Raw genomic sequence first — 20,842 nt, forward strand, 5'->3', positions numbered from 1 at the left:
GTTAGAGAGTCTTCACATAGTTGCATAATTATTCGACTACTCATTGATCTTCACTTATATCTTTCGGAGTAGTTTGTCATTTGCTCTCATGCTTCACTTATATTATTTTGAGAGTCTTAAATAGCATGGTAATTTGCTTAAAGTCCTAATATGCTAGGTATACAAGATTAATAATAAAATTCTCTTATGAGTGTGTTGAATACTAAGAGAAGTTTGATACTTGATGATTGTTTTGAGATATGAGGATGGTAATATTAGAGTCATGCTAGTTGAGTAGTTGTGAATTTGAGAAATACTTGTGTTGAAGTTTGTGATCCCGTAGCATGCACGTATGGTGAACCGTTATGTGATGAAGCCAGAGCATGATTTATTTTTTGATTGCCTTCCTTATGAGTGGTGGTCGGGGACGAGCGATGGTCTTTTCCGACCAATCTATCCCCCTAGGAGCATGTGCGTAGTACTTTGTTTTGATAACTAATAGATTTTTGCAATAAGTATATGAGTTCTTTATGACTAATGTTGAGTCCATGGATTATACGCACTCTCACCCTTCCACCTTTGCTATCCTCTCTAGTATCGCGCAACTTTCGCCGGTACCATAAACCCACCATATACCTTCCTCAAAACAGCCACCATACCTACCTATTATGGCATTTCCATAGACATTCTGAGATATATTGCCATGCAACTTTCCACTGTTCCATTATTATGACACACTCCATCATTGTCATATCGCTTAGCATGATCATGTAGTTGACATAGTATTTGTGGCAAAGCCACCGTTCATAATTCTTTCATACTTGTTACTCATGCATCATTGCACATCCCGGTACACTGCCGGAGGCATTCATATAGAGTCATACTTTGTTCTAGTATCGAGTTGTAATCATTGAGTTGTAAATAAATAGAAGTGTGATGATCATCATTCAATAGAGCATTGTCCCAATAAAAAAAGTCCAAAAAAAGAAAGGCCAAAAAAGGGGGACAATGCTACTATCCTTTTACCACACTTGTGCTTCAAAGTAGCACCATGATCTTTATGATAGAAAGTCTCTTGTGTTGGAAATATGCCCTAGAGGCAATAATAAAAGCATTATTATTATATTTCCTTGTTCATGATAATTGTCTTTATTCATGCTATAATTGTGTTATCCAGAAATCGTAATACATGTGTGAATAACAGACACCAACATGTCCCTAGTAAGCCTCTAGTTGACTAGCTCATTGATCAACAGATAGTCATGGTTTCTTGACTATGGACATTGGATGTCATTGATAACGAGATCACATCATTAGGAGAATGATGTGATGGACAAGACCCAATCCTAAACATAGCATAAAGATCGTATAGTTCGTTTGCTAGAGTTTTCCAATGTCAAGTATCTTTTCCTTAGACCATGAGATCGTGTAACTCCCGGATACCGTAGGAGTGCTTTGGGTGTACCAAACGTCACAACCTAACTGGGTGACTATAAAGGTATACTACGGGTATGTCTGAAAGTGTCTGTTGGGTTAACACGGATCAAGACAGGGATTTGTCACTCCGTATGACGGAGAGGTATCACTGGGCCCACTCGGTAATGCATCATCATATTGAGCTCAAAGTGACCAAGTGTTTGGTCACGGGATCATGCATTATGGTACGAGTAAAGTGACTTGCCGGTAACGAGATTGAACGAGGTATTGGGATACCGACGATCGAATCTCGGGCAAGTAACATACCGATTGACAAAGGGAATTGTATACGGGGTTGCTTGAATCCTCGACATCATGGTTCATCCGATGAGATCATCGAGGAGCATGTGGGAGCCAACATGGGTATTCATATCCCGCTGTTGGTTATTGATCGGAGAGTCGTCTCGGTTATGTTTACATGTCTCCCGAACCCGTAGGGTCTACACACTTAAGGTTCGGTGACGCTAGGGTTGTAGGGATATGTATATGCAGTAACCCGAATGTTGTTCGAAGTCCCGGATGAGATCCCGGACATCACGAGGAGTTCTGGAATGGTCCGGAGGTAAAGATTTATATATGGGAAGTCCTATTTCGGCCATCGGGACAAGTTTCGGGGTCACCGGTATTGTACCAGGACCACCGGAAGGGTCCCGGGGGTCCATCGGGTGGGGCCACCTGTCCCGGGGGGCCACATGGGCTGTAGGGGGTGCGCCTTAGCCTACATGGGCCAAGGGCACCAGCCCCAAGAGGCCCATGCGCCTAGGGTTTCAAGGAGGGAAGAGTCCTAGGAGGGGAAGGCACCTCCTAGGTGCCTTGGGGAGGAGGGATTCCTCCCCTTGGCCGCACCCCCTTAGGAGATTGATCTCCTAGGGCCGGCGCCACCCTTGGCCCTCCTATATATAGTGGGGAGATGGAGGACTTCTGACCTTGATCTTTGGTGCCTCCCTCTCCCTCTCCAACACCTCCTCCTCCTCCATAGTGCTTGGCGAAGCCCTGTCGGAGTACTGCAGCTCCATCAACACCACGCCGTCGTGCTGCTGCTGGAGCCATCTCCCTCAACCTCTCCTTCCCCCTTGTTGGATCAAGAAGAAGGAGACGTTACGCTAACCGTACATGTGTTGAACGCGGAGGTGCCGTCCGTTCGGCGCTAGGATCTCCGGTGATTTGGATCACGTCGAGTACGACTACCTCATCCCCGTTCTTTGAACGCTTCCGCTCGCGATCTACAAAGGTATGTAGATGCATCTGATTACTCGTTGCTAGATGAACTCATAGATGGATCTTGGTGAAATCGTAGGAAAATTTTTGTTTTCTACAACGTTCCCTAACAGTGGTATCAGAGCCAGGTTTATGCGTAGTTCTCTTGCACGAGTAGAACACAATTTGTTGTGGGCGTTGATGTTGTCAACTTTCTTGCCGCTACTAGTCTTATCTTGCTTCAATGGTATTGTGGGATGAAGTAGCCCGGACCAACCTTACACGTAAGCTTACGCGAGACCGGTTCCACCGACTGACATGCACTAGTTGCATAAGGTGGCTGGCGGGTGTCTGTCTCTCCCACTTTAGTTGGAGCGGATTCGATGAAAAGGGTCCTTATGAAGGGTAAATAGAAGTTGACAAATCACGTTGTGGCTTTCACGTAGGTAAAGAAAACGTTCTTGCTAGAATCCTATTTCAGCCACGTAAAACTTGCAACAACAATTAGAGGACGTCTAACTTGTTTTTGCAGCAAGTGCTTTGTGATATGATATGGCCAAAGTTGTGATGAATGATGAATGATATATATGTGATGTATGAGATGTTCATGCTATTGTAATAGGAATCACGACTTGCATGTCGATGAGTATGACAACCGGCAGGAGCCATAGGAGTTGTCTTTATTTTTTGTATGACCTGCGTGTCATTGAGAAACGCCATGTAAATTACTTTACTTTATTGCTAAACGCGTTAGCCATAGTAGTAGAAGTAATAGTTGGCGAGCAACTTCATGGAGACACGATGATGGAGATCATGATGATGGAGATCATGGTGTCATGCCGGTGACAAGATGATCATGGAGCCCCAAGATGGAGATCAAAGGAGCTATGTGATATTGGCCATATCATGTCACTATTATTATTTGATTGCATGTGATGTTTATCATGTTTTTGCATCTTGTTTACTTAGAACGACGGTAGTAAATAAGATGATCCCTCATAATAATTTCAAGAAAGTGTCCCCCCTAACTGTGCACCGTTGTGACAGTTCGTTGTTTCGAAGCCCCATGTGATGATCGGGTGTGATAGATTCTAACGTTCACATACAACGGGTGTAAGACAGATTTACACATGCAAAACACTTAGGTTGACTTGACGAGCCTAGCATGTACAGACATGGCCTCGGAACACAGAAGACCGAAAGGTCGAGCATGAGTCGTATAGAAGATACGATCAACATGAAGATGTTCACCGACATTGACTAGTCCGTCTCACGTGATGATCGGACACGGCCTAGTTAACTCGGATCATGTTATACTTAGATGACTGGAGGGATGTCTATCTAAGTGGGAGTTCATTGAATAATTTGATTAGATGAACTTAATTATCATGAACTTAGTCTAAAATCTTTACAATACGTCTTGTAGATCAAATGGCCAACGTAGTCCTCAACTTCAACGCGTTCCTAGAGAAAACCAAGCTGAAAGACGATGGCAGCAACTACACGAACTGGGTCCAGAACCTGAGGATCATCCTCATAGCTGCCAAGAAAGATTATGTTCTACAAGCACCGCTAGGTGACGCACCTGTTCTCCCTGCAGAACAAGACGTTATGAACGCTTGGTAGGCACGTACCGATGACTACTCCCTCGTTCAGTGCGGCATGCTTTGTAGCTTAGAGCCGGGGCTCCAAAAGCGTTTTGAGAGACACGGAGCATATGAGATGTTCGAAGAGCTGAAAATGGTTTTCCAAGCTCATGCCCGGGTCGAGAGATATGAAGTCTCCGACAAATTCTTCAACTGTAAGATGGAGGAAAATAGTTCTGTCAGTGAGCACATACTCACTATGTCTGGGTTGCATAACCGCTTGACTCAGCTGGGAGTTAATCTCCCGGATGACGCGGTCATTGACAGAATCCTTCAGTCGCTTCCACCGAGCTACAAGAGCTTTGTGATGAACTTCAATATACAGGGGATGGAAAAGACCATTCCTGAAGTATTTGCAATGCTGAAATCAGCAGAGGTAGAAGTCAAAAAGGAACATGAAGTGTTGATGGTGAATAAAACCACTAAGTTCAAAAAGGGCAAGGGTAAGAAAACCTTCAAGAAAGATGGCAAGGGAGTTGCCGCGCCCGGCAAGCAAGCTGCTGGGAAGAAGCCAAAGAATGGACCCAAGCCCGAGACTCAGTGCTTTTATTGCAAGGAAAGTGGTCACTGGAAGCGGAATTGCCCCAAATACTTAGCGGACAAGAAGGCCGGCAAAACAAAAGGTATATGTGATATACATGTAATTGATGTGTACCTTACCAGTACTCATAGTAGCTCCTGGGTATTTGATACCGGTGCAGTTGCTCACATTTGTAACTCAAAGCAGGAGCTGCGGAATAAGCGGAGACTGGCGAAGGACGAGGTGACGATGTGCGTCGGGAATGGTTCCAAGGTCGATGTGATCGCCGTCGGCACGCTACCTCTGCATTTACCTACGGGATTAGTTTTGAACCTCAATAATTGTTATTTAGTGCCAAGTTTGAGCATGAACATTGTATCAGGATCTCTTCTAATACGAGATGGCTACTCATTTAAATCCGAGAATAATGGTTGTTCTATTTATATGAGAGATATGTTTTATGGTCATGCTCCGATGGTAAATGGTTTATTCTTAATGAATCTCCAGCGTAATGCTACACATATTCATAGTGTGAGTACCAAAAGATGTAAGATTGATAATGATAGTCCCACATACTTGTGGCACTGCCGCCTTGGTCACATAGGTGTCAAACGCATGAAGAAGCTCCATGCTGATGGACTTTTAGAGTCTCTTGATTACGAATCATTTGACACGTGCGAACCATGCCTCATGGGTAAAATGACCAAGACTCCGTTCTCAGGAACAATGGAGCGAGCAACCAACTTATTGGAAATCATACATACTGATGTGTGCGGTCCAATGAGTGTTGAGGCTCGCGGTGGCTATCGTTATGTTCTCACCCTCACTGATGACTTGAGTAGATATGGGTATGTCTACTTAATGAAACACAAGTCCGAAACCTTTGAAAAGTTCAAGGAGTTTTAGAGTGAGGTTGAGAATCAACGTGACAGGAAAATCAAGTTCCTGCGATCAGATCGTGGAGGAGAATACTTGAGTCACGAGTTTGGCACACACTTAAGAAAATGTGGAATAGTTTCACAACTCACGCCGCCTGGAACACCTCAGCGTAATGGTGTGTCCGAACGTCGTAATCGCACTCTATTAGATATGGTGCGATCTATGATGTCTCTTGCCGATTTACCGCTATCTTTTTGGGGGTATGCTTTAGAGACTGCCGCATTCACTTTAAATAGGGCTCTGTCGAAATCCATTGAGACGACACCGTTTGAATTATGGTTTGGGAAGAAACCTAAGCTGTCATTTCTAAAAGTTTGGGGATGCGATGCTTATGTCAAGAAACTTCAACCTGAAAAGCTCGAACCCAAATCGGAAAAATGCGTCTTCATAGGATACCCTAAAGAAACTATTGGGTATACCTTCTACCTCAGATCCGAAGGCAAGACCTTTGTTGCCAAGAATGGGTCCTTTCTAGAGAAAGAGTTTCTCTCGAAAGAAGTAAGTGGGAGGAAAGTAGAACTTGATGAAGTATTACCTCTTGAACCGGAAAATGGCGCAACTCAAGAAAATGTTCCTGAGGTGCCTGCACCGACTAGAGAGGAAGTTAATGATGATGATCAAGATACTTCTGATCAAGCTCCTACTGAAATTCAAAGGTCCACAAGGACACGTTCCGCACCAGAGTGGTACGGCAACCCTGTCTTGGAAATCATGTTGTTGGACAACGGTGAACCTTCGAACTATGAAGAAGCGATGGCGGGCCCGGATTCCGACAAATGGCTAGAAGCCATGAAATCCGAGATAGGATCCATGTATGAAAACGAAGTATGGACTTTGACTGACTTGCCCATTGAGCGGCGAGCCATAGAAAATAAATGGATCTTTAAGAAGAAGACAGACGCGGATGGTAATGTGACCATCTATAAAGCTCGGGTTGTCGCTAAGGGTTATCGACAAGTTCAAGGGGTTGACTACGATGAGACTTTCTCACCGGTAGCGAAGCTGAAGTCCGTCCGAATCATGTTAGCGATTGCCGCATTCTATGATTATGAAATATGGCAAATGGACGTCAAAACGGCATTCCTTAATGGTTTCCTTAAGGAAGAATTGTATATGATGCAGCCGGAAGGTTTTGTCGATCCTAAGAATGCTGACAAGGTGTGCAAGCTCCAACGCTCGATTTATGGGCTGGTGCAAGCATCTCGGAGTTGGAACATTCGCTTTGATGAGATGATCAAAGCGTTTGGGTTTACGCAGACTTATGGAGAAGCCTGTGTTTACAAGAAAGTGAGTGGGAGCTCTGTAGCATTTCTCATATTATATGTAGATGACATACTTTTGATGGGAAATGATATAGAACTCTTGGACAACACTAAGGCCTACTTGAATAAGAGTTTTTCAATGAAGGACCTTGGAGAAGCTGCTTATATATTAGGCATCAAGATCTACAGAGATAGATCAAGACGCCTCATAGGTATTTCGCAAAGCACATACCTTGATAAGATATTGAAGAAGTTCAATATGGATCAGTCTAAGAAGGGGTTCTTGCCTGTGTTGCAAGGTGTGAAATTGAGCTCAGCTCAATGTCCGACCATGGCAGAAGATATAGAAGAGATGAGTGTCATCCCCTATGCGTCAGCCATAGGTTCTATTATGTATGCCATGCTGTGTACCAGACCTGATGTAAACCTTGCCGTAAGTTTGGTAGGAAGGTACCAAAGTAATCCCGGCAAGGAACACTAGACAGCGGTCAAGATCCTGAAGTACCTGAAAAGGACTAAGGATATGTTTCTCGTTTATGGAGGTGACGAAGAGCTCGTCGTAAAGGGTTACGTCGATGCTAGCTTCGACACAGATCTGGATGACTCTAAGTCACAAACCGGATACGTGTATATTTTGAATGGTGGGGCAGTAAGCTGGTGCAGTTGCAAGCAGAGCGTCGTGGCGGGATCTACATGTGAAGCGGAGTACATGGCAGCCTCGGAGGCAGCACATGAAGCAATTTGGGTGAAGGAGTTCATCACCGACCTAGGAGTCATACCCAATGCGTCGGGGCCGATCAAGCTCTTCTGTGACAACACTGGAGCTATTGCTCTTGCCAAGGAGCCCAGGTTTCACAAGAAGACAAGGCACATCAAGTGTCGCTTCAAATCCATTCGTGAAAATGTTCAAGATGGAGACATAGATATTTGTAAAGTACATGCGGACCTGAATGTAACAGATCCATTGACTAAACCTCTCCCTAGAGCAAAACATGATCAACACCAGAATTCCATGGGTGTTCGATTCATCACAATGTAACTATATTATTGACTCTAGTGCAAGTGGGATACTGTTGGAAATATGCCCTGGAGGCAATAATAAAAGCATTATTATTATATTTCCTTGTTCATGATAATTGTCTTTATTCATGCTATAATTGTGTTATCCGAAAATCGTAATACATGTGTGAATAACAGACACCAACATGTCCCTAGTAAGCCTCTAGTTGACTAGCTCGTTGATCAACAGATAGTCATGGTTTCCTGACTATGGACATTGGATGTCATTGATAACGAGATCACATCATTAGGAGAATGATGTGATGGACAAGACCCAATCCTAAACATAGCATAAAGATCGTATAGTTCGTTTGCTAGAGTTTTCCAATGTCAAGTATCTTTTCCTTAGACCATGAGATCGTGTAACTCCCGGATACCGTAGGAGTGCTTTGGGTGTACCAAACGTCACAACGTAACTGGGTGACTATAAAGGTATACTATGGGTATCTCCGAAAGTGTCTGTTGGGTTGACATGGATCAAGACTGGGATTTGTCACTCCGTATGACGGAGAGGTATCACTGGGCCCACTCGGTAATGCATCATCATATTGAGCTCAAAGTGACCAAGTGTTTGGTCACGAGATCATGCATTATGGTACGAGTAAAGTGACTTGCCGGTAACGAGATTGAACGAGGTATTGGGATACCGACGATTGAATCTCGGGCAAGTAACATACCGATTGACAAAGGGAATTGTATACGGGGTTGCTTGAATCCTTGACATCGTGGTTCATCCGATGAGATCATCGAGGAGCATGTGGGAGCCAACATGGGTATCCAGATCCCGCTGTTGGTTATTGACCGGAGAGTCGTCTCGGTCATGTCTACATGTCTTTCGAACCCGTAGGGTCTACACACTTAAGGTTCGGTGATGCTAGGGTTGTAGGGATATGTATATGCAGTAACCCAAATGTTGTTCGGAGTCCCGGATGAGATCCCGGACATCACGGGGAGTTCCGAAATGGTCTGGAGGTAAAGATTTATATATGGGAAGTCCTATTTCGGCCATCGGGACAAGTTTCGGGGTCACCGGTATTGTACCGGGACCACCGGAAGGGTCCCGGGGGTCCACCGGGTGGGGCCACCTGTCCTGGGGGGCCACATGGGCTGTAGGGGGTGCGCCTTGGCCTACATGGGCCAAGGGCACCAGCCCCAAGAGGCCCATGCGCCTAGGGTTTCAAGGAGGGAAGAGTCCTAGGAGGGGAAGGCACCTCCTAGGTGCCTTGGGGAGGAGGGATTCCTCCCCTTGGCCGCACCCCCCTAGGAGATTAGATCTCCTAGGGCCGGCGCCCCCCCTGGCCCTCCTTTATATAGTTGGGAGATGGAGGACTTCTGACCTTGATCTTTGGTGCCTCCCTCTCCCTCTCCCTCTCCAACACCTCCTCCTCCTCCATAGTGCTTGGCGAAGCCCTGCCGGAGGACTGCAGCTCCATCAACACCACGCCGTCGTGCTGCTGCTGGAGACATCTCCCTCAACCTCTCCTTCCCCCTTGCTGGATCAAGAAGAAGGAGACGTTACGCTAACCGTACGTGTGTTGAACGCGGAGGTGCCGTCCGTTCGGCGCTAGGATCTCCGGTGATTTGGATCACGTCGAGTACGACTACCTCATCCCCGTTCTTTGAACGCTTCCGCTCGCGATCTACAAAGGTATGTAGATGCATCTGATTACTCGTTGCTAGATGAATTCATAGATGGATCTTGGTGAAACCATAGGAAAATTTTTGTTTTCTGCAACGTTCCCCAACATCTTGTTCTGTCACTTTCATATACTAGTGGGAATTTTTCATTATAGAACTTGGCTTATATATTCCAATGATGGGCTTCCTCAAAATGCCATAGGTCTTCGTGAGCAAGCAAGTGGGATGCACACCCACTAGTTTCTTTTGTTGAGCTTTCATACATTTATAGCTCTAGTGCATCCATTGCATGGCAATCCCTACTCACTCACATTGATATCTATTGATGGGCATCTCCATAGCCCGTTGATACGCCTAGTTGATGTGAGACTATCTTCTCCCTTTTTGTCCTCTCCACAACCACCACTCTATTCCATATAGTGCTATGTCCATGGCCCACGCTCATGTATTGCGTGAAGATTGAAAAAGTTTGAGAACATCAAAAGTATGAAACAATTGCTTGGCTTGTCATCGGGGTTGTGCATGATTTAAATACTTTGTGTGGTGAATATGGAGCATAGCCAGACTATATGATTTTGTAGGGATAGCTTTCTTTAACCATGTTATTTTGAGAAGACATAATTGCTTAGTTAGTATGCTTGAAGTATTATTATTTTTATGTCAATATGAACTTTTGTCTTGAATCTTTCTGATCTGAATATTCATATCACAAGTAAGAAGAATCACATTGAAATTATGCCAACTAGCATTCCACATCAAAAATTATCTTTTTTATCATTTACCTACTCGAGGACGAGTAGGAATTAAGCTTGGGGATGCTTGATACGTCTCGAACGTATCTATAATTTTTGATTGCTCCATGCTATATTATCTATTGTTTTGGGCAATATTGGGCTTTATTATCCACTTTTATATTATTTTTGGGACTAACCTATTAACCGGAGGCCCAGCCCAGATTTGCTATTTTATGCCTATTTCAGTGTTTTGAAGAAAATGAATATCAGACAGAGTCGAAACGGAACAAAATCAACTAGAGAAGTTATTTTTGGAAGGAAACACACCTGATGGACTTGGACCCCACGTCAGAAGATACGGGAGCTGTCCACGAGGGTGGGGGGCGCACCCACCCCCTAGGGCGCGCCCCCTGTCTCGTGGGGCCCCCGTGGCTCCCCTGACGTTCTTCTTCTGCCTATATAACTCCTTATACCCTAAAACTTCCAGAAAAAACAATAGATCGGGAGTTCCACCGCCAAAAGCCTCTGTAGCCACCGAAAACCAATCTAGACCCGTTCCGGCACCCTACCGGAGGGGGCAATCCCTCTCCGGTGGCCATCTTCATCATCCTGGTGCTCTCCATGACGAGGAGGGAGTAGTTCTCCCTCGGGGCTGAGGGTATGTACCAGTAGCTATGTGTTTGATCTCTCTCTCTCGTGTTCTTGAGATGATACGATCTTGATGTATCGCGAGCTTTGCTATTATAGTTGGATCTTATGTTTCTCCTTCCCCTCTTCTCTCTTGTAATGAATTGAGTTTCCCCTTTGAAGTAGTCTTATCGGATTGAGTCTTTAAAGATTTGAGAACACTTGATGTATGTCTTGCCGTGGATATCTGTGGTGACAATGGGATACCCCGTGCCACTTGATGTATGTTAAGGTGATCAACTTGCGGGTTTCGTGACATTGGGAACCTATGCAGAGGGGTTGGCACACATTTTCGTCGTGATTCTCTGGTAGAACTTTGGGGCACTCTTTGAGGTCCTTTGTGTTGGTTGAATAGATGAATCTGAGATTGTGTGATGCATATCGTATAATCATACCCACAGATACTTGAGGTGACATTGGAGTATCTAGGTGACATTAGGGTTTTGGTTGATTTGTGTCTTAAGGTGTTATTCTAGTACGAACTCCAGGGCTGTTTGTGACACTTATAGGAATAGCCCAACGAATTGATTGGAAAGAATAACTTTGAGGTGGTTTCGTACGCTACCATAATCTCTTCGTTTGTCTCCGCTATTAGTGACTTCGGAGTGATTCTTTGTTGCATGTTGAGGGATAGTTATGTGATCCAATTATGTTAGTATTGTTGAGGGAACTTACACTAGCGAAAGTATGAACCCTAGGCCTTATTTCCACACATTGCAATACCGTTTACGCTCACTTTTATCACTTGTTACCTTGCTGTTTTTATAATTTCAGATTACAAATACCTTTATCTACCATCCATATACCACTTGTATCACCATCTCTTCGCCGAACTAGTGCACCTATACAATTTGCCATTGTATTGGGTGTGTTGGGGACACAAGAGACTCTTTGTTATTTGGTTGCAGGGTTGCTTTAGAGAGACCATCTTCATCCTACGCCTCCTATTGATTGATAAACCTTAGGTCATCCACTTGAGGGAAATTTGCTACTATCCTACAAACCTCTGCACTTGGAGGCCCAACAACGTCTACAAGAAGAAGGTTGTGTAGTAGACATCATGCGGCATATGACGACATCGTGCTTGTTAACAAGCGGCTCGACGAGGCACAGGGTATGTGATTTCTCCGGTGATCAACACACAGTAAGAGGAGCATGATGCTAGTATCTTTAAGATGTTGTGACTGCAGATGGAGCCACCATCGTGGAGACCCTTCGGGCGGAACTTGCCCGAGCCAAGGAACAAGCCAGGAATAGTGATGCGGCCGCTCTAAAAGCGGTCGAAGATCCGACGGCCGAACAGGCTGCACATTGCCAAAGCAAGGAAAAAATAGCCAAGATGGTCGTTGAGTTGAAAGATGCCGCCGACCGTTACCAGCTTCTTGAAGAAAAAAGCCGGACGAAGGCAGTGGACCTGGAGAAGGCCATGGTAGCAGCCAAGGAAGCCCGCTCTAAAATCAGAGCGGCGAAGGAGGAGCCGCGTCAAGCTGGGGATATCGCGGCTGGGAAGCCATTTTTGTTGTGGACGAAGTTCGGAGATCCGAAGTATGCCCCTCTTGATCAACTTTGGAGTTCTGCAGACGCATACGTGGATTTGGCTGCCAGTGCTGCTGATGCGGCCGAGTACTTCAAAGATAAAAAAGATCGTGAAGTGGAAAGGCTATTCTGGTCACAGTTCCATGTTCCAGTGCGTCCACTGCTATTGAATGAGCGAATGACCAAGTGGGCCGAGCTCCATAGGTTGTCCGGGCTTGCCATGAGGTCTGTTGTGCATCATCTGTGGCTGGAGTGGCCAAGGCCGAATAGTTATTTTAGTCTAGTGCAACAGTTCCTTGGTGCTGTGCCGCACATCGATGCTATGAAGAGGTCGGCGTGCATAGAGGGTGCGCGTATGGCACTTGCCCGTGTCAAGACATACTGGGCAGAGATGGAGGCCACCGCTATTGCAACCCAGAGTTTGGCAGTAGGCCGAGTACCTGCCGAGCACTACTTTGAAGAAGTCCTTGAAGGCGCTCGTTCAATAGAGGCTCAATGCTCGAAGAATATTATGTTCTAGTGACATGTATTCCCATTGTAAAAACAATGTTTTATTGAGTTATAAAGGCTGTGTTTATACTTTTGCCTAAAAGTATTATGATGCCTCCTGTGCGTCCGTTCATGTATATATGTATACAACCTGAAAGTTTGCAGTTGTCGGCTTCACCCCCACGCATATAATGCGGGGGTGTTCGCAAAAAACGCGTATTCACACTTGATCCAACGTTTTGGTCCATTAAGGAGGTGGTAGCGCAGCGAACGAGGCAATCAGAATACGGTGCGTGTACGTACTGTTGGGTAACGTAGTAATTTCAAAATTTTCCTACGCACACGCAAGATCATGGTGATGCATAGCAATGAGAGGGGAGAGTGTGATCTACGTACCCTCGTAGACCGACAGCGGAAGCGTTAGCACAACGCGGTTGATGTAGTCGTACGTCTTCATGGCTCGACCGATCAAGCACCGAAACTACGGCACCTCCGAGTTTTAGCACACGTTTAGCTCGATGACGATCCCCGGACTCCGATCCAGCAAAGTGTCGGGGAAGAGTTCCGTCAGCACGATGGCGTGGTGACGATCTTGATGTTCTACTGTCACAGGGCTTCGCCTAAGCACCGCTACAATATTATCGAGGATTATGGTGGAAGGGGGCACCGCACACGGCTAAGACTATGATCACGTGGATCAACTTGTGTCTATGGGGTGCCCCCTGCCTCCGTATATAAAGGATCAAGGGGGGGGGGTGAGGCCGGCCAGGAGGAGGGCGCGCCAGGAGGAGTCCTACTCCCACCGGGAGTAGGATTCCCCCCTTTCCTAGTTGGAATAGGATTCGGGAAGGGGGAAAGGAGAGAGAGAGAAGGAAGGGGGGCGCCGGCCCCCTCTCCTTGTCCTATTCGGACTAGGGGGGAGGGGCGCGCGGCCCAGCCCTAGCAACCTCTCCTCTCTTCCACTAAAGCCCACTAAGGCCCATATACCTCCCGGGGGGTTCCGGTAACCTCCCGGTACTCCGGTAAAATCCTGATTTCACCCGGAACACTTCTGATATCCAAATATAGGCTTCCAATATATCAATCTTTATGTCTCGACCATTTCGAGACTCCTCATCATGTCCGTGATCACATCCGGGACTCCGAACAAACTTCGGTACATCAAAATGCATAAACTCATAATATAACTGTCATCAAAACCTTAAGCGTGTGGACCCTACGGGTTCGAGAACAATGTAGACATGACCGAGACACGTCTCCGGTCAATAACCAATAGCGGAACCTGGATGCTCATATTGGCTCCCACATATTCTACGAAGATCTTTATCGGTCAGACCGCATAACAACATACGTTGTTCCCTTTGTCATCGGTATGTTACTTGCCCGAGATTCGATCATCGGTATCTCAATACCTAGTTCAATCTCGTTACCGACAAGTCTCTTTACTCGTTTCGTAATACATCATCTTGCAACTAACTCATTTGTTGTAATGCTTGCAAGGCTTATGTGATGTGCATTACCGAGAGGGCCCAGAGATACCTCTCCGACATTCGGAGTGACAAATCCTAATCTCGAAATACGCCAACCCAACATGTACCTTTGGAGACACCTGTAGAGCACCTTTATAATCACCCATTTACGTTGTGACGTTTGATAGCACACAAAGTGTTCCTCCGGCAAACGGGAGTTGCATAATCTCATAGTCATAGGAACATGTATAAGTCATGAAGAAAGCAATAGCAACATACTAAACGATCGGGTGCTAAGCTAATGGAATGGGTCATGTCAATTAGATCATTCACCTAATGATGTGATCCCGTTAATCAAATAACAACTCTTTGTCCATGGTTAGGAAACATAACCATCTTTGATTAACGAGCTAGTCAAGTAGAGGCATACTAGTGACACTCTGTTTGTCTATGTATTCACAAATGTATTATGTTTTCGGTTAATACAATTCTAGCATGAATAATAAACATTTATCATGATATAAGGAAATAAATAATAACTTTATTATTGCCTCTAGGGCATATTTCCTTCAGTCTCCCACTTGCACTAGAGTCAATAATCTAGATTACACAGTAATGATTCTAACACCCATGGAGCCTTGGTGCTGATCATGTTTTGCTCGTGGAAGAGGCTTAGTCAACGGGTCTGCTACATTCAGATCCGCATGTATCTTGCAAATCTCTGTGTCTCCCACCTGGACTAGATCCCGGATGGAATTGAAGCGTCTCTTGATGTGCTTGGTTCTCTTGTGAAATCTGGATTCCTTTGCCAAGACAATTGCACCAGTATTGTCACAAAAGATTTTCATTGGACCCGATGCACTAGGTATGACACCTAGATCGGATATGAACTCCTTCATCCAGACTCCTTCATTTGCTGCTTCCGAAGCAGCTATGTATTCCGCTTCACACGTAGATCCCGCCATGACGCTTTGTTTAGAACTGCACCAACTGACAGCTCCACCGTTTAATGTAAACACGTATCCGGTTTGCGATTTAGAATCGTCCGGATCAGTGTCAAAGCTTGTATCAACGTAACCATTTACGATGAGCTCTTTGTCACCTCCATAAACGAGAAACATATCCTTAGTCCTTTTCAGGTATTTCAGGATGTTCTTGACTGCTGTCCAGTGATCCACTCCTGGATCACTTTGGTACCTCCCTGCTAAACTTATAGCAAGGCACACATCAGGTCTGGTACATAGCATTGCATACATGATAGAGCCTATGGCTGAAGCATAGGGAACATCTTTCATTTTCTCTCTATCTTCTGCAGTGGTCGGGCATTGAGTCTTACTCAACTTCACACCTTGTAACACAGGCAAGAACCCTTTCTTTGCTTGATCCATTTTGAACTTCTTCAAAACTTTGTCAAGGTATGTGCTTTGTGAAAGTCCAATTAAGCATCTTGATCTATCTCTATAGATCTTAATGCCTAATATGTAAGCAGCTTCACCGAGGTCTTGCATTGAAAAACTCTTATTCAAGTATCCCTTTATGCTATCCAGAAATTCTATATCATTTCCTATTACTAATATGTCATCCACATATAATATCAGAAATGCTACAGAGCTCCCAATCACTTTCTAGTAAATACATGCTTCTCCAAAAGTCTGTATAAAACCAAATGCTTTGATCACACTATCAAAGCGTTTATTCCAACTCCGAGAGGCTTGCACCAGTCCATAAATGGATTGCTGGAGCTTGCACACTTTGTTAGCTCCCTTTGGATCGACAAAACCTTCTGGTTGCATCATATACAACTCTTCTTCTAGAAATCCATTCAGGAATGCAGTTTTGACATCCATCTGCCAAATTTCATAATCATAAAATGCTGCAATTGCTAACATGATTCAGACAGACTTAAGCATCGCTACGGGTGAGAAGGTCTCATCGTAGTCAATCCCTTGAACTTGCCGAAAACCTTTTGCGACAAGTCGAGCTTTGTAGACAGTAATATTACCGTCAGCGTCAGTCTTCTTCTTGAAGATCCATTTATTCTCAATTGCTTGCCGATCATTGGGTAAGTCAACCAAAGTCCATACTTTGTTCTCATACATGGATCCCATCTCAGATTTCATGGCTTCAAGCCATTTTGCGGAATCTAGGCTCACCATCGCTTCTTCATAGTTCGTAGGTTCATCATGATCTAGTAGCATGACTTCCAAAACAGGATTACCGTACCACTCTGGCGCGGATCTCACTCTGGTTGATCTACGAGGTTCAGAAGTGTCTTGTTCTGAAGTTTCATGATCATCATCATTAGCTTCCTCACTAACTGGTGTAGGAGTCACAGAAACAGGTTTCTGTGATGTACTACTTTCCAATAAGGGAGTAGGTACAGTTACCTCGTCAAGTTCTACTTTCCTCCCACTCACTTCTTTCGAGAGAAACTCCTTCTCCAGAAAGTTTCCGAATTTAGCAAAAAAAGTCTTGCCTTTGGATCTGTGATAGAAGGTGTATCCAATAGTTTCCTTTGGATATCCTATGAAGACACATTTCTCCGATTTGGGTTCGAGCTTATCAGGTTGAAGCTTTTTCACATAAGCATCGCAGCCCCAAACTTTCAGAAACGACAACTTTGGTTTCTTGCCAAACCACAGTTCATAAGGCGTCGTCTCAACGGATTTTGATGGTGCCCTATTTAACGTGAATGCGGTCGTCTCTAGAGCGTATCCCCAAAACGATAGCGGTAAATTAGTAAGAGACATCATAGATCGCACCATATCTAGTAAAGTACAATTACGACGTTCGGACACACCATTACGCTGTGGTGTTCCGGGTGGCGTGAGTTGCGAAACTATTCCACAATTTTTCAAATGTACACCAAACTCGTAACTCAAATATTCTCCTCCACGATCAGATCATAGGAATTTTATTTTCTTGTTACGATGATTTTCAACTTCACTCTGAAATTCTTTGAACTTTTCAAACGTTTCAGACTTATGTTTCATTAAGTAGATCTACCCATATCTGCTTAAGTCATCTATGAAGGTGAGAAAATAACGATATCCGCCACGAGCCTCAACATTCATCGGACCACATACATCTGTATGTATGATTTCCAATAAATCTGTTGCTCTCTCCATAGTACCGGAGAACGGTGTTTTTGTCATCTTACCCATAAGGCATGGTTCGCAAGTACCAAGTGATTCATAATCAAGTGGTTGCAAAAGCCCATCAGTATGGAGTTTCTTCATGCGCTTTATACCGGTATGACCTAAATGGCAGTGCCACAAATAAGTTGCACTATCATTATCAACTCTGCATCTTTTGGCTTCAACACTATGAATATGTGTGTCACTACTGTCGAGATTTAATAAGAATAGACCACTCTTTAAGGGTGCATGACCATAAAAGATATTACTCATGTAAATAGAACAACCATTATTCTCTGATTTAAATGAATAACCGTCTCGCATCAAACAAGATCCAGATATAATGTTCATGCTTAATGCTGGCACCAAATAACAATTATTTAGGTCTAATATTAATCCCGAAGGTAGATGTAGAGGTAGCATGCCGACTGCGATCACATCGACTTTGGAACCATTTCCCACGCGCATCGTCACCTCGTCCTTAGCCAATCTTCGCTTAATCCATAGTCCCTGTTTCGAGTTGCAAATATTAGCAACAGAACCAGTATCAAATACCCAGGTGCTACTGCGAGCATTAGTAAGGTACACATCAATAACATGTATATCACATATACCTTTGTTCACCTTGCCATCCTTCTTATCCGCCAAATACTTGGGGCAGTTCCGCTTCCAGTGACCAGTCTGCTTGCAGTAGAAGCACTCAGTTTCAGGCTTAGGTCCAGGTTTGGGTTTCTTCTCTTGAGTAGCAACTTGCTTGCTGTTCTTTTTGAAGTTCCCCTTCTTCTTCCCTTTGCCCTTTTTCTTGAAACTAGTGGTCTTGTTGACCATCAACACTTGATGCTCCTTCTTGATTTCTACCTCCGCAGCTTTCAGCATTGCGAAGAGCTCGGGAATAGTCTTATTCATCCCTTGCGTATTATAGTTCATCACGAAGCTCTTGTAGCTTGGTGGCAGTGATTGGAGAATTCTGTCAATGACGCAATCATCTGGAAGATTAACTCCCAACTGAATCAAGTGATTATTATACCCAGACATTTTGAGTATATGCTCACTGACAGAACTGTTCTCCTCCATCTTGCAGCTATAGAACTTATTGGAGACTTCATATCTCTCAATCCGGGCATTTGCTTGAAATATTAACTTCAACTCCTGGAACATCTCATATGCTCCATGACGTTCAAAACATCGTTGAAGTCCCGATTCTAAGCCGTAAAGCATGGCACACTGAACTATCGAGTAGTCATCAGCTTTGCTCTGCCAGATGTTCATAACATCTGGTGTTGCTCCAGCAACAGGCCTGGCACCCAGCGGTGCTTCCAGGACGTAATTCTTCTGTGCAACAATGAGGATAATCCTCAAGTTACAGACCCAGTCCGTGTAATTGCTACCATCATCTTTCAACTTTGCTTTCTCAAGGAATGCATTAAAATTCAACGGAACAACAGCACGGGCCATCTATCTACAATCAAGCATAAAAAAGCAAGATACTATCAGGTACTAAGTTTCATGATAATTTTAAGTTCAATTAATTTACTTAAAGAACTCCCACTTAGATAGACATCCCTCTAATCCTCTAAGTGATTACGTGATCCAAATCAACTAAGCCATGTCCGATCATCACGTGAGATGGAGTAGTTTCATTGGTGAACATCACTATGTTGATCATATCTACTATATGATTCACGCTCGACCTTTCGGTCTCCGTGTACCGAGGCCATATCTGTATATGCTTGGCTCGTCAAGTATAACCTGAGTATTCCGTGTGTGCAACTGTTTTGCACCCGTTGTATTTGAACGTAGAGCCTATCACACCCGATCATCATGTGGTGTCTCAGCACGAAGAACTTTTGCAACGGTGCATACTCAGGGAGAACACTTCTTGATAATTAGTGAGAGATCATCTTATAATGCTACCGTCAACCAAAGCAAGATAAGATGCATAAAAGATAAACATCACATGCAATCATTATAAGTGATATGATATGGCCATCATCATCTTGTGCTTGTGATCTCCATCGTAGCATCATTGTCGTCTCGCCAATCTTATGCTTCCACGACTATCGCTACCGCTTAGTGATAAAGTAAAGCATTACAGCGCGATTGCATTGCATACAATAAAGCGACAACCATATGGCTCCTGCCAGTTGCCGATAACTCGGTTACAAAACATGATCATCTCATACAATAAAATTTAGCATCATGTCTTGACCATATGACATCACAACATGCCCTGCAAAAACAAGTTAGACGTCCTCTACTTTGTTGTTGCAAGTTTTACGTGGCTGCTACGGGCTTAAGCAAGAACCAATCTTACCTACGCATCAAAACCATAACGATAGTTTGTCAAGTTGGTGCTGTTTTAACCTTCGCAAGGACCGGGCGTCGCCACACTCGGTTCAACTAAAGTTGGAGAAACTGTCACCCGCTAGCCACCTCTATGCAAAGCACGTCGGGAGAACCGGTCTCGCGTAAGCGTACGCGTAATGTCGGTCCGGGCCGCTTCGTCCAACAATACCGCTGAACCAAAGTATGACATGCGGGTAAGCAGTATGACTTATATCGCCCACAACTCACTTGTGTTCTACTCGTGCATATAACATCAACATATAAAACCTAGGCTCGGATGCCACTGTTGGGTATCGTAGTAATTTCAAAATTTTCCTACGCACACGCAAGATCATGGTGATGCATAGCAACGAGAGGGGAGAGTGTGATCTAAGTACCCTCGTAGACCGACAGCGGGAGCGTTAGCACAACGCGGTTGATGTAGTCGTACGTCTTCACGGCCCGACCGATCAAGCACCGAAACTACGGCACCTCCGAGTTTTAGCACACGTTCAGCTCGATGACGATCCCCGGACTCCGATCCAGCAAAGTGTCGGGGAATAGTTCTGTCAGCACGACGGCATGGTGACGATCTTGATGTTCTACTGTCGCAGGGCTTCGCCTAAGCACCGCTACAATATTATCGAGGATTATGGTGGAAGGGGGCACCGCACACGGCTAAGACTATGATCACGTGGATCAACTTGTGTCTATGGGGTGCCCCCTGCCTCCATATATAAAGGATCAAG

This window comes from Triticum dicoccoides, chromosome 3A (assembly GCF_002162155.2).
Source record: "Triticum dicoccoides isolate Atlit2015 ecotype Zavitan chromosome 3A, WEW_v2.0, whole genome shotgun sequence".
Lineage (NCBI taxonomy): Eukaryota > Viridiplantae > Streptophyta > Magnoliopsida > Poales > Poaceae > Triticum > Triticum dicoccoides.